This window comes from Sturnira hondurensis, unplaced genomic scaffold (genome assembly GCF_014824575.4).
Source record: "Sturnira hondurensis isolate 20B ecotype Veracruz unplaced genomic scaffold, ASM1482457v3 Scaffold0021143, whole genome shotgun sequence".
Taxonomy (NCBI): domain Eukaryota; kingdom Metazoa; phylum Chordata; class Mammalia; order Chiroptera; family Phyllostomidae; genus Sturnira; species Sturnira hondurensis.
In genome coordinates, this window is record NW_028093774.1 from 9,761,607 (window position 1) to 9,776,222 (window position 14,616).

Below are 14,616 nucleotides of genomic sequence, written 5' to 3' on the forward strand. Positions count from 1 at the left end.
CTATCACAGTGGCTTACACGCTTCGTAACACTTAACACTCTCACAAGTCATCTCCTTCATTTATTTGGTTATTGTTTGCCTCCCCACCCCACCCCCAATGTAAACTCCATAAAGAGAGGAATTACATCCATCTTGTTCATAGCTACTTCTCCAGCACCCAGAACAGTGCTTCTTTCTAAGTGAAGGGTTAAAAAAAGAAAAGATGAATACGTGAATGGCTTCTTCCTGAAATAGACAAGGGCTGTGTCTCACTTTGGCCATCCATGAGTCCAGTGCTTATGTCCAGGGGTTTGAGGTGCTGTGGTTGGTGCTCCTCTTGAGTCATGTCCTTGTGTCTGGAAGTGGGAGGAGATACAGGACCAGAAATCGGACAGAAACAAAACTATGAGCAAAGAGGAGAACCTTGGCTAACATTAAAGGGAAAAGGGACCTGACAAGCAGTGTCTTGGGCCCTGCTGACTGTGAGGTAGCCTTGGTCCTGAGCTCTCTTTGGAAGCGTGTGGGGATTGCCCCCTTTGACCTCCTGGCTTTGGAGTTGTAGTTGCCTGGACATGCTCTGAGTGATCTATTTAAACCTTGAATACAGAGACAATATTCCCCAAACCAAAATTCAAATACACAGTCTGATAAATATGAGGACCACAAGATGCAACATTTAAATTAGGCCTGTTCGCCAAATACCATGATGGTTGCTGGTTGTTTCTGTGGGTGTCTGCTCTAAGCGAGCTGGGAAAACACTCTCCACTTGAGCCTTGACCCTCAAAATGGCATTTACACAGAGAAGAAGGGCTGGCATTAGCTCACCCACATCACTCCCAGCTTTGCCTGCCTCTGGTACCCAGCAGTGAGTCCAATTTCCCTTAACCATTTGGAAAAGTGGCAAATTATAGGGAACAAATGTCCCTTCCAGCAGCGGGAGAGACACCTGCCTAATGAATCAGCAGTTATGCAGATGGTGAGATGGAGACACAGAGCAGGAAGAATCTGGAGTTGGCTTGTCCTGATCAGCAATCGGTGCCAGGGCATCTTCCCCGTCCCTCGGCCTGCTGGGCTGGACCACACGGCTTTCCACATAAATGTAGGTCATTTAACATGCTATCAGCAAGCTGCTGTTCCTCCTTGCCAAGACACTGGAAAACTTACAGTGACTGGGAGAAATTATCTCCAAGCTGCTGCTTTTCACTTAAAACAGGGAATCCAGATTTTTTAATTCTCTGCAGTCTACACCCGGAACCACGATTATCCTTTGATGTGTCCAATGGCGGCCACTGTATACGCCTGTGTTGGGGGGTAGGAATGGCGATGGGGGAAGGAGGGCAAGAAAAGATGCTGGGAGGCCCTATTTTTAAAGGCACAAATTATGAGTTTGCAATTTATTCTTGAAGGTATTGAACAACATACTCCCTTATAGGAAGAAGAAAAATGTCATCATTTAGGCCGAGGCCTGGACGCAAACTTGGCCCTTAGTTTGGCTGAGAAAGAAAAATATCTGTTCTACTGAGTGAATTGGCCATTTTGCAAAAGTACCCCTGTTTAATTCATGAAATTTAATCACGCTCGTCCTGGGACTCACTGCTTCTTGTTAATGCCTCCTTTGAAGATGAGTGGAAGGACCTAGGGTTGAGAGGAAAGGCAGATTCTTTCCAAAGTACTGTAAGACTTAATTGGGGTTTTTATTAAATCTCATTAGCTCACTAATACAAAATTTATGATACTTTGGACAGAGAGTGGGCTGATATTTATCTTGGTTTAATTTCTGAAGAAGTGATTTTTCTCTGCAGGTGAATGAGACCAGAAAGTCTTGTGGGGACAGTCTGTGTCCTTGATGGAATACTCATTAGACACTTTCTTTTACATATAAGTACTATGCTAATTTCAGCTTTTTAAATATTTTCATTAAAGAAGGCGGATGGAGACTCCCACTTGGAAATACTTTTATACACTGGTTACCACTACTGTTGCTTATTTATGTGTTCTCTACCCTTCCCCAAAAGAATTTGATGCAGCCCCCGGCAGAAGGCGCAACGACGTAGGTAAAATTAAGTGGTTGTCTAATTGCCACACCACGCAAAAGCGTTGAGACGAATCTTCACTAAATTTGGAGAATATTTTTGGGATGATCTGTCTTAAAAAATAGGATGAATCTGAATTTTATCTTTGAAGAGTTCTGGGAAGTACTGCAAGAAAAGATAGATAGTAATTTTATTAGAAAATCCCAAATAAGAGTGACTTCAACACAACAAAAGCTTTATTTCTGACTCGCCTGAGAAAAACCTGTAACCAGGCAGGCCTGTGTTGGTAGGTTGGCTTTCTAGACATCAGTGACCCAGGGCCCATCCTCTCATTCCGTCAGCCTAGTGCCGGCTCTCATCCCTCAAGCGCCTCATGGCCCAGGATGGCTCCTGCTGTTGCGACAGTGTCCGGGCAAGGGGAGGGTGAAAGCTCTCTTATCCCACCCAACTGAACTGACCTTTCCCTCCATAAAACCCACTGGCTGAGGCTGTGGTCCCTCCTGCAGCCAGTGGGCTCTGCAGATGAACGCCTTCAATACTTCTGTCCCCACCTGGGCTGAGGTGTGTGCTTACTAAGAGCCTGTGGAAATGGTCCCAAAGTAGTTCATGGCAGTTGTATTCAATACTTGTCGTTTTCACCCCACGACATAATTAAATGCCATGCAAACTGATGCAATATAGCTACAGAGAGAAAGTATTGTTTCTATGAAAACTACCTTGCATGCCTAGGAAAGACTTGCTAAGCCAGAGTCTTTGAGGAACTCCTGCGCAATGAGATGCTGTTGAGATCACTATAAATGGTGGGAGAAATCCACCAGGATTACACGGCTGGGCCTTTAAGTTCCCACCCCACTTTTAAGACCCAGAAACTGGAGATGCAGATAATGCATCTGGGTGTGGTTTAGCCCAGACACCGGGCTGCAAATTGCACCATCTGAAAGAAAAGCCCGGGCTCCGTGCAAAAGACCGAGGAATGAGTATGCATTTATATGTTTTCGTTTGAACTAACATGCGACGGGCGTGTGTGTAAAATCTCCTAGGATCCCACCATTTCATCAGCTTTCTGTGCAAATCAAGCAGCTGCTGAGGCGTTGGATGAGGGGGGCACTGCTGAACACGCATAGAAGGGGATGTTCGGCGGTCGTTAAAAAGGAAATTGCGGAAAAATGTCTTTGACGTGAAAAAAAAACTTCCACGGCAGATTGTTGAACGAGAACTCAGGTTTGAAATATGCCCTGGATAATGCCTTTCATGGAAAAAATAAAGACCACGTTAAAAATAAGTGGTGGACCCTGGCTGGTGTAGCTCAGTGGCTGAGCATGGGCCTGCGAACCAGAGTATCAAGGTTCGATTCCCGGTCAGGGCACATGCCTGGGTTGCGGGCCAGTTCCCAGCGGGGGACACACTAGAGGCGGCCATACATTGATGTTTCTCTCCCTCTCTCCTTCCCTTCCCCTCTAAAGATAAATAAATAAAATCTTAAAAAAAAAAGTGGTGGGAGCGTGAGTGGCTTTTGTCTCCTTTGGTTTTCATGTGTTCTTCTATGCCTACAATAAACATTTTGTGAGGAAAAGTACCACAAAAGTACGTTGTTGGTTTAGAGACAATACACATCTGCACCCAGGACCTGAGAGCGAGGGAGGAGAGGGTGGGAGGGCGGGTGGTGGAGGCAGGGGTATGGCGCGAGGAGGCTGGGTAGACAGGGGTGGGCCGCACCCCCTGGGCACTGCAGGTGTTCAGTGAGGGTTTGCTGATTGGCTCATTTTCCACTGAATTTGCTCCCCGATCTGGCACTGACTGGGCACAGCTGGGCAGCGATCACTTGAGGCGCCTCACGCAGTGACAGTCAGATGGCCATGGGGCCGGGGTCGTCTCAAGGGCTTCCTCACTCACTGCCTGGCCCCTGGGCTAGAAGCTGGAACAGCTGGGGCTCCCTGGGTATCTCCCCTCTTTCTTCTTCTTCTCATCTTCCTCTTCCTGCTGCTGCTCCTCATCCTCCCTGCCCCCCTCTATCCCCCGCTCCATCCCTCTCTTCCTCCCCGCCTTGTACAAGTACCTAGATTAGCTGGCACCTGAGAGGCCTGACAGATTTGTAGAAGCTATGTGGTCTTTCTAGCCGAGCCTGGTAAGTGACACCGTCTCGTTCCATTCATAGAGGCCATCACAAAGGCCCACCCAGGTTTAGAAGGGGACACAGACCCCATCTCTTGTGGGAGGAATTTTGTTGAAAAATTTGTGGTCATGTTTCAAAACTTATACCTCCTGATGTCTGCCACACTCCTACCTACCCAGTGCCGGGGGTGGGGGCGTTGGGTGGGGGGTGCAGGGCAGGGATGGGGGTGGGGGACTGATGGGAACATGAGCGTCTGCCAGGCACTCAGTTCACCTTTTTCTCTACTTCTCCTCTCACACCCTCCCCTACTTGCAACTCTGTTTTCATCAGGACTAAATCCAGCAACTCCTGAATTTCACTCCTGCTGCAGGTTGCCTGGGAGCCGGGGCTTCCTCCCCTTCCTTTGAATTCCCCTAGTTTAGAGCTGGGTGAGACGCAGCACTCTGTTCCGTGCCCCGTACCACAAGTGAAAGGCCGCCAGGAAACTGCCCACTAGGGTCTGCCCTCTTCTCAGCTCCCCACGGAGCAGTGCTAGGGTGCACTCGGATCCCAGGGCTGTCCTGGCTGCCCCGCTCTGGGCGGCGGCACCTTAAACAAGTCACTCATCCTTAGTTTCCTCACTGAAAAAGCTAAGAGTAAGAATTGCACCTCTCTCGTAGGACTGTGGTACAGGTCAGATGACACGATCAATGTCAGGCTTCTTATATGCTCTCAGAAAATGCCTGCTAGTTCCTACCGTCATTGTTACTACTACTAATGCCCGCTGAAGGTAGGTACAGTGTCTTGTCCATGACAGTCTTCCCTGGAACATTGCCCAGTCCCTAGCATACAGAGGGGGCTCTGTACAGCCTATTCTTCCTTTTCTAGTTTTTCTCTGTTGGTTCTCCTTGGAGATTTGGGGTAGACTCATCCTTGGTCTTCTCTGGCCGTGCCTGGCCTGAGCGATGGTTCAGACCAGTCCCCGTTAGCCCTTTGCAAAATGGCCTTTACTGTCCAAAACACACCTTTGTAAATTACAAGGGCATTTTATTGGTTCCTAATATAGCTTTTAAGTATTTAAACCCTGCACTTCTACACAACCCTATGTCACTCCAGCCTCTTTCTGGGACGATCTTTTCTTACGCAAAAGGTACTATTTCCCCAAAGGCCTCAAGCCATTGTCCACACGAGGATTGAACTGTAGGCTTGGGCCCTTTGATGGGGCCTCAGAGAGGAAAGTGGCTAGTTGCACGGGCTTGTCGATATAACCACCAGGATCCTCTGCATAATTTGTGGGACCCGATACAAAATGAAAAGGCATGCCTCTGTTCAATAAGGATAAAGAATTTCAAGACAGCATCAACCAAGCACTAGACCGAGTGCAGAAGCTTTCAGAGCATCTGTGTGGCTACACTCACAGAGGAGGTCTGGGTACCCACTCAAACTGGGCAGCAAGGGGAAAAACAGAAAAATAGTCATGAGGGGCGGGGTGACATGCAATTCGATCAAGGATGCGTGTCAGGTCGCTGAGAGCGCCCTGCACTTGAACTCAATCTGCTCTCGTTCCAGGAGTGCCCCCTCCTCCCGCTCCTGCCCCGTCTCCGGCCACTCCTCCCTCGCCGCCCAGGTTCCAACCACACCGCAGCCGCCTCCCTTGAGCACCTGGAGCATTCTTATTTCTTTGTTCTTCCTGCCCCTTTGGTCAGGACCAGCCGTTCTGGGTTTTCACACAGCTGGCTCCTCCTTCTCTTCAACTACCAACCCTATGTCACTCCCGGCGCCTAATTCAGGCGCCTTGTCATTCTGTACCCCAGTGACTCCCCATATTTCCCTCAAAACTTGTATCGCAATCAGTATCGTCCTGTGTATGGTCAATCACTCCCCCAGGAATGTGGTCTCCTAGCGCAGGGATTGTCTATTTGGGTCACTGCTGACCCTCCAGCATTCCAGAATAAAGCCTGGCAAGTTGTAGGTATTCGGGGTGGGCAGACTAAGGACCCCCAGAGATATTCAGGCCCCCGACCCTGGAACCTGTGAGCATTCTTACATGACGAAGGGAGATGGAACAGATGTGATTGGAGCAGAGACCTTGAGACGGGGAGATTTTCTGGATTATCCTGATGGAGCCGAAATGCCATCGCAACGGTCCTTCTACGAGGGATGCAGAGGGAGGCTTGACACAGAAGGGAAGGGGCCCACCTGATGGAAACGCAGGGAAATGGGGTCGGAGGGAGAAGGTCACGTCGCAGGCTTAGAAGATGGAGAAGCTGCCCCAGGCCGGGGTACACAAGCGCCAACCTGGAGCTGGAAAAGGCAGAGACGCAAATCCACCCGAGCCCCAGAGGCTGCCCACACCCAGTGGGACTTTATTTCAGACCTCTGGCGTCCAGAAGTGCAGGAGAATAAATCCGTGCTGTTTTAAGGCACCAAATTTGCAATAACTTATTGGAGCATTCATGGGAAATTAATATAGTGTTCAATAAAAATGAGTTGAATAATTTATGGTTACACAGATTTGCTGCATTCCATTCAGGGAGGTTGCCCAGAGCTTTCCATGGGCACAACGATATGCCAGGGGTCAGCTGCCAGCCCTCAGCCTCAAGGTGCTGACTTTTAGAGAGGCCGAGAAACTTGGAAATAATCAGGCAGAAGTAGAGAGCCCTTCCAGGCAGAAACATATTAAAACACTGAACTGACAATGACTGTCAAAAAGATATTTTCCCCCTTACTCTTCTTTATGACTGTGCCTGTCCTTCCCTTTGAATCACTGAGACCTGTGATTCTCTTTGTTAGTTGTATGCCGTCTTCGCTTCTAAAATATAAGCACCATTCACAGTATGACGATGTCTACCAGTGCCAAAAACCAGCTAGGAGACAGAAATCTGTACTGGAAAAGCCACCTCTATGTGGGCTGCTACATTCAACCTACACGGCAGAGCGTGGGGTCCCGCAGACCAGCGAGCTCCACCTGGGCTCCAGCTTGGTGCAAACCGAGGAACAGGGAGCCTTGGCCGTGGGTGTGTGGGGACACTCGGGCATGGACTGAGGTGCTGCGTGTCCTGGCCAGGACCCGAATATTTGTCCCCTAGGGTGGTCTTAACAAACTGGGGGCTCAAGTGACAGAAACGCATTGTCTCACAGTCCTGGAGGTGAGCAGTCTGAGGGCAGGGGTCAGCAGGGGTCAAGTGGCTGCTTCCCTCGGCCTATGCTGAGGGAGAATCTGTCCCATGCTGTCCCCTCGCTTCTGTTGGTTTGCTGGCAGTCTCTGGCCTTCCTGGGCTTGTGGGAACATGGCTTCCATCTTCACATAGTGCCCTCTCTGTTTCTTTTTCTGCCACCAAATGTCCCCCTTTTTATGAAGACACCAGCCATATCGAATTAGGGGCCCACCATACGCCACTGTGACCTCATGTTAACTGATGCGCCTGCAGCAACCCTGTTTCCAAATCAGGTCCCACTCGGAGCTGCTGGGGATTAGAACCTCAGTATGAAATCTGGGGGCACAATTCAGCCCATACCAGCAAAGGCCTTCTTCTGCGAAGTGCATGATGGCAACTCCCTGAATGTGGCACCCCCCCCCATCTGCCTAGAGAACCCGTCTGCTGGCTTGGCTTGATTTAGAAGGGTGCCCTCGGGGCCTCCCCCAAGCTTGCTGCATCACCAGTCCCGACCGAGTTTCTTTCATCACAGGGCGTGGGCTTAGCGGACACCAAGGGAGCGGAGGTTTTACAGGGGCTCAGAGAACTTCCAGGTGGAAACGTGTCACCCACAGGGGGCGGCTCATCTTCAAGCTCCAATCCAGGGAGGCAGCTCTGGGGGGTTTCTGACTCCACTGGCTCAGGTCTCACCTCCCTCTCCGAGGAAGCACACCCCGCCCCCCGCAGCTGCCCTAACCTTCAGAACCCCTCTTCTTCTCCCCACCAACCATTCTCAGCCTGTTGGCTTGTCTGCTCCCACAGTGGACAGTGAGCTTGTGACCAAAGGGACTGCGTCTCAATCATTGCTACACCCTTTTGCCCAGCCCAGAGCCTGACCCGCAGCTAGACTGCACATAACTGGCCCCGGGGCCAAATCCTGTCCACTGCCTCCTTTGGTGTGGCCAGCAAGCTAAGGATGGTTTTTATATTTTAAATGGTTGAGGGAAAGTTCAAAAGAAGAATATATAACACATGACAATTATGAAATTCAAATTTCAGTGTCCATAAATAAAGTTTTATTGGAACACTGCAATGCTTCCTCATCTATATGTAATCTGTGGCTTATTTTTCTCAGCCTTATTGAGTTATAACTGACCCAAATTATTGTAAAATATGGAAAGTAGACAATGTGATAATTTGATAAATGTATATCACTCTCTCTGCTTGATTAATACATTCATGTCCTCACATATATATATGTTTGCAAATGCATGTGTACATGTGCACAGAGAAAAATTATTCTCTTTTTTTTGGTGAGAACATTTAAGTTCTACTCTCTTAGCAAATTTTCATTATCCAATCCAGTGTTACCAACAATAGTCACCGTGTTGTGCATTGTATCCTCAGACCAATTCATCTGATAGCTGCAACCGTGTGCCCTTACGCCAGCCCTTCCCCGTGAGCCTGTGTCTGTGGCTTCTTCAGCGCTCCAAGGACAGAGTTGAGTGGTTGTGATGGAGACCATCTGTCCGGCAAAGAAGAAAACGCTTACAATCTGGCCCTTCACGGGAGAAGTGAGCCAACACCCCTCTCTCTGCTAGACACTCAGGAGACTGGTGTTGACCAGCGATTAAGCGATTGGATAAGCGGTCTCCAGTGCTCAGGCAGCCCAAGCTGCCTTGTGTTGTTCGCTATTTTTATATGTGAGATCCTGAGGGCAGGGATGCAGTCTCATCGTCCTTTTTTGGCTCCTGCTCAGGGTCAGCAGGTCTTTAAAAATGTTGGTGCTGATTTGCTGCCTCAGACATTAAAGGACGAGGATGTATCAGAAAGGGTCTGAGATGCCAGTGCTTTCTCGTGGCTGCACCGGGGGCATCTTTAACCTTGAGGTCCGGCCTTCAGATGCTCAAGAGCATCCCTGCAGCAGGAAGGCCATCTCTCCACGCACTGCGGCAGAGGACCTGAGGCCAGCAGACCTGCTAACAGCACGGGGGACCACGGCCAAGTTAGCAACGGAGCATAGAATTTGACTTTCAAGTAAAAACCCGACACAGGGCACTAAGGAGAAAGCGTGGACTTCTGCCATGGACGGGGCTGCATTGAAACCTCGTCTGCCATTTTTGCTGGCTCTGTGACTGTACCACAAGCTGCCGAACTGCCGTTTTCTTGTCTGAAAGTGGAGACAGGGAGAACAGCCCTTACAGGGCTGCCCTAAGAACTAGAGAAGACGGTGCGTGTGTGTGAAAGGATGTGGAGAGTTTTCCCATATCTCAGGAATTGGACCGATATTCAGTACCTAATATTTATCACTTAGCTGATAAACATTCATCAGATATCTACCATGCACTACCTTGCACTTGTGATATATCAGTGAATAAAATGGAAAGAAGCCCCCTCCGAGTGGCTTATATGCTGGCAGAAATATGCAAGAAGCTTAAAAACAGAAAACAAAAGAACAATAGAAAATAAAAATAAAACAATAAACATAAAGTACATGAAATTATATAGTATATTAGCAATAAACATAAACAGAAAACAGCCTCCACGTCCACCAGCAGATGGCTGGACAAAGCAGCTAGGGAACACGAGCCGTGGAGTGTTACTAAGCCCTGAGAAAGAAGGAAATCCTGCCGTTTGCACCAGGGATAGACCTTGAAGGCATTATGCTAAATGAAACAACACAGACAAAGACAAATAGTGCATGGCATCATTTATATGTGGAATCTATAGGAAAAAAAGCCACAATCATGGACACGGAGAATAGGGAAGTGGTTGCCACAGGCTGAGGTGGGGGAGCAGGAAGAGGTTGGTAAAAGGGCACAAACTTTCAGCTCTAAGATGAATAAGGTCTGAGGATCTACTGTAAAACCTGGTGACTATAGTTGATAACACTGCATTGTGTAATTAAAATCTGCTAAGAGAAGAGATAAATGTGTAAGGTGGTGATGTGTAAATTAACCAAATAGAGGAGACCCTTACAAAATCCATTGTTAGTCCTGGCTGCTGTGGCTCAATGGATTGAATCTGGCCTGCAAACCAAAGGGTCACCAGTTCGATTCCCAGTCGAGGCACATGCCTGGGTTGTGGGCCAGGTCCGCAGCTGGGGGCTTGTAAGAGGTAACCGATCAATGTATCAATCTCCCATGTGGATGTTGCTCTCCCTCTGTTTCTCCCTCTCTTCCCCCTCTCTAAAAAATGTATATTAATATCAAATCATCACACTATGTGCTTTAAATATCACACAATTTTATCTGTCAGTTTTACCCCAATAAAGCTGAAATATAATGAAAAGGAAAAAAGAAAAAGCACAAGGCACTGTTTTATATACAATAAACTCATTAAAAATAAGAAACAAAACAGAAAAACAGCAAACATAAAACACATAAATTACATAGTGGACTAGTAGGCAATAAGTACTATGGAAAAACAGAAAGAAATAGGGCAGGGCATGAGGGTCTGTCTGGGAGGGCCCCAGGCTGGATGCAATTTGCAATATATTTTTTAAAGATTTCATTTATTCATTTTTAGAGAGAGGGAAAAGGAGGGAGAAAGAGAGGGAAAGAAACATCAATGTGCAACACACATACCAGTCAGTTGCCTTTCACATGCCCCCTACTGGGGACCTGTCCCACAACCCAAGCATGTGCCCTGACTGGGAATCGAACCCCCAACCTTTCAGTTCTCAGGCTGGCACTCCATCCACTGAGCCACACCAGCCCGGTAGTAGAGTGATCAGGGTGGGCCTTGTGGAGAAGGGGAGATTTGAGCCAACACTTGGGAAATCAGGACTGTGTCTCCGGAATAGGAAAGAGGTGTTTGGCCCCGGGCAAGTCACATACTGGCATTGAGCCTCCCTTTCCCATCTGCGTTTACAAAAGCTGCTTCTCGGGACTGTGTGAGTTTGATAGGAAACGAATTCCTGAAAGCACAAAGCTTGGCAGAGACAGGGAGCTCCATACAGTAAATGCAAATGACAGGGAAGCAATGGGATTTTGCTTGTTGGGGCTGGTTGCTCATTAAATCAAGACGCATGGAAAATTAGGAGATCCCCAATACCTCACAGGGAAGCCTCTGAGAGCACGGGCACTGTGTGTCACAGAAATCTCCCCAGTGGCGCCACGGACCTGCATGATATGCCAGACACTGGGGACAACAGACTCCTTGAGACGCTGTACCCAAATCAGAAGACAACTGGACTCCAGGGGGGTGTGCGTGTTGTTACTGTTGGGAGGAGAAAGGAGGTTGGGTGTGTCCCCAGACAAATGGATGTGCTACCTATTAAGACCTTTCAGGTAACAACCACAGCCTCCTCCCAGTGCAGAGCTGGCTACATGATTTGTGGGGCCCCGTACAAAACAAAAATGTGGGGCCCCTTCTTCAAAGAGTAGGGGAGAGAGACCATGAAAAGTTCTAAAATATACAGCATTTTTCTTTCTTCCCTGGTTCATTGTCTCAAGTTGTCATGGTGTCTTTTATGCACTATTCAATATCATACAAATGAAAACTGGAGATTTTAGCATGAATTTTCATATTCATCTTTATACCCTGGAATGCTAGTTTCAAAGGCAAGTATAAGAGTATTTAACCCTCAAGGAAACAAAAGCACTACCTTGAAGAGGCATCTGCACCCCCACATTCAGTGCATTTTCTCTACAGTCTCTGAACGTGGAAGCAGCGTGAGTGACCACTGACCACGGAGTGGACACAATAGTCGTGGCATGTACACACTATGGGATGCTACTCCGCCACAGAAGGAAGTCCTGCCATTTGCAACAGCATGGTGGACATTGAGGGCACTGTGCTGCGGTTGACGAAACAATTTATAAAGTGGGAGACAGGGTGAGAGGCGAGATACGGAGGAGGGAAGGCATGAGAAGCACATTTCATGTATGCTTTGGGGGCCAGTGAGTGGACATCTTTGATGGGAGGGGCATTATGCAGCCTCCCACTCTCGCCTAGTCCAACACCCCAGGCACTCTCGTTATCCTCTGGGGCTGCTGGAGCCAGACAAAATTAGATGAATGCTTGCTCATTAAGTGACAGCAATCAATTAAACAAACAGCGTGGTGCACCCCTGCCTGGTCTGAAAATAACACTGCCACCTGTCTTCAGGAAAGGGACCAGGCGAGATGCCCCAGTGGAGCAGGGAGTCATCTGAAGCCGTTTGTTAAATAAAGTTAGGAAGAAAACGCCCTGCTCTTCTGGCTTCACGGCTTCTCTGACAACATCAGAATATTTACTTGAACTGCCAAATATTTTATTTTTCGTTGACTTTTAAAGTTGTAATTTTAGAGTAACGCATGCCCATGGTAAAGCTTTCACGTACTACAAACAGGAACACAGAGTAAAAGGAATCTTTCCCCCGTTCTTGACCACCAGCCAGTCCCTAACTCACTGTCCCCATGAACAAAAGCAGCAATCGCAGCAGTAATGGTACAGTAACAGCATGGGCCTACTGAGCGCTTACGAGGCACCCAGTGGGTCCTCAGTGCTCCACACCCATCATGCCAGGGGATCTCAGGACCCCAGCAGGCAGGCATTTGTGGGGGGTCTGCATCTCCACGTGGTTAAATGGGGACCTCTGTTTTCCAGAATCTTCTTTCCTGCACTGTCCCAGGTTAGAACTAGCCGATTTGTGTGAGATTCTGAAGGTGGGGGTGAGCTGCAGTTCTTATTGTCTGAAAAGCACTGATATCATGCCAGGCAGAGTGGCTTGGCAGGTCCCCGTGGCTCCTTCCTCTGCTCCATGCCCAACCCTTCCTGCCAGCGGCAGGTCCTGCTCGCCCAGGCCCACCAGCAGTCCCTTGGCTGAGGACCACCATGGTGACTACCTGTCCCCTCCCTTTGTGGTCTCACTTAGACAGCAGCACAAACCTGTTTTCTCCAATTTCCCTGCAAGCTCTAACTTTTGCACTGGCCCTGATGCTTCAGAAAGACTGGTTAGTGCCATTGCTTCTGGTCCAATTCCTCCTTCCGAACCTTCGTTCTTCATTTCCCAGCTTCTCCCAGCGCCGTGTAACGTCTCATTCCTATAGGCAATCCCTTTCCCCTATCCTGTGTGGAGCTTCTGCTTTCTAACTGAATCTTGACTGTTGCGCTATTGTTATGATCGTTTTACAAATCAGGGAACAGGGTGCCGAGAGGTTGAATTAGCTCAAGCTTTCACTACTAGAAAGTATCAGGGACAGAATTGGAACCCAGGCAGTTCTGACTCCTGAGCCCTTGCAGAAAGGAATGGCCTAGATGAGCAGAGAAGGAGGAGGAACCCGGGATCAAGCCCAGGTCACACAGTCACGGTGGAACGGAATGAAATCACGTCTTCTGGGAAAAGACCTGGCACACAGGAGCAGGGGCAGAGAAGGCCCAGGGCTAGAGACCACCCCATTTTATGGATGCAGAACTCTGTGCTCCAAGCTGTTCCTGACAGAATATTCCCGAACGGGAAAGGATATCTCTTCCTCGATTGGCTTAATCTATGCAAATGCATCCTCTGCACCTTCAGAAGGCCTAAAGCACAAAGCAGGGGAATGAGCCCGTTGCTCCTGGGTAGGCAGTCCACAGTGTCCACAACCACGAATGGCCCTTGAGAGCCCCTTCCCTGAACTACGGGCTCTACATGAAGCCGCTGAGTCATTCTGGACCCTGGTTTACACAGAGACTGTTATTCTTGTGGAACTTTGGAATTTCAAGGGGGGAAAAGTCTCAATGCAAAGGTCTACATGCAAATGAAATTTGAGTTTTTGCACACTTCACACACCTCCAAAGCAATTTGAGAATCTTGATGAAGCAGGAAGCTCTCGGTTACCGAGATAATTCCCCCTGAGCAATAATACAGAAAATGGGCTTTCAACAGGGGCCAAGTGCAAGCACCAAGCTAATTCTTGGGCTTGAAGGTTTTTAATGTGACTCAGGTGCGGCTGTTTTCTGGCAGCCTCTCCTGGCACTACGGTGGCATTATTTCCTGGCCCATTATAGAGAAGGCCTTTTAGTCTATAAAAACTGTTTTCATAAATACGACCCGACTCTGCCAAGGCAGGCCACTTGGAAGGTAATTGATTTGTACGTGCTCTTCAGAGATGTGGTGCGGCCATTCAGGCAGATGAAAGGGAAGACAGCGCCCCATTCTTCTCAAAATGACATGTGTAGGCAAGTGCCGAGCGAGATTGCGCTGCAGCTCCCAGCGCTGGCAGCTTCTTCCTTGGCGGTGCCCCAGGAGGGAGGCGAGACCTTCCACATCAATTTCCATCACTGCCTGGTTGACCTAGGCTTGAAAGGAAACACTTTTCTTCTAGAATAAAACACCATCTGATTAAGCAAAAACAATGAGCAACATTTTACCACCAGGGAAATGTTTTTATTTTGGAGATTGGCAGCT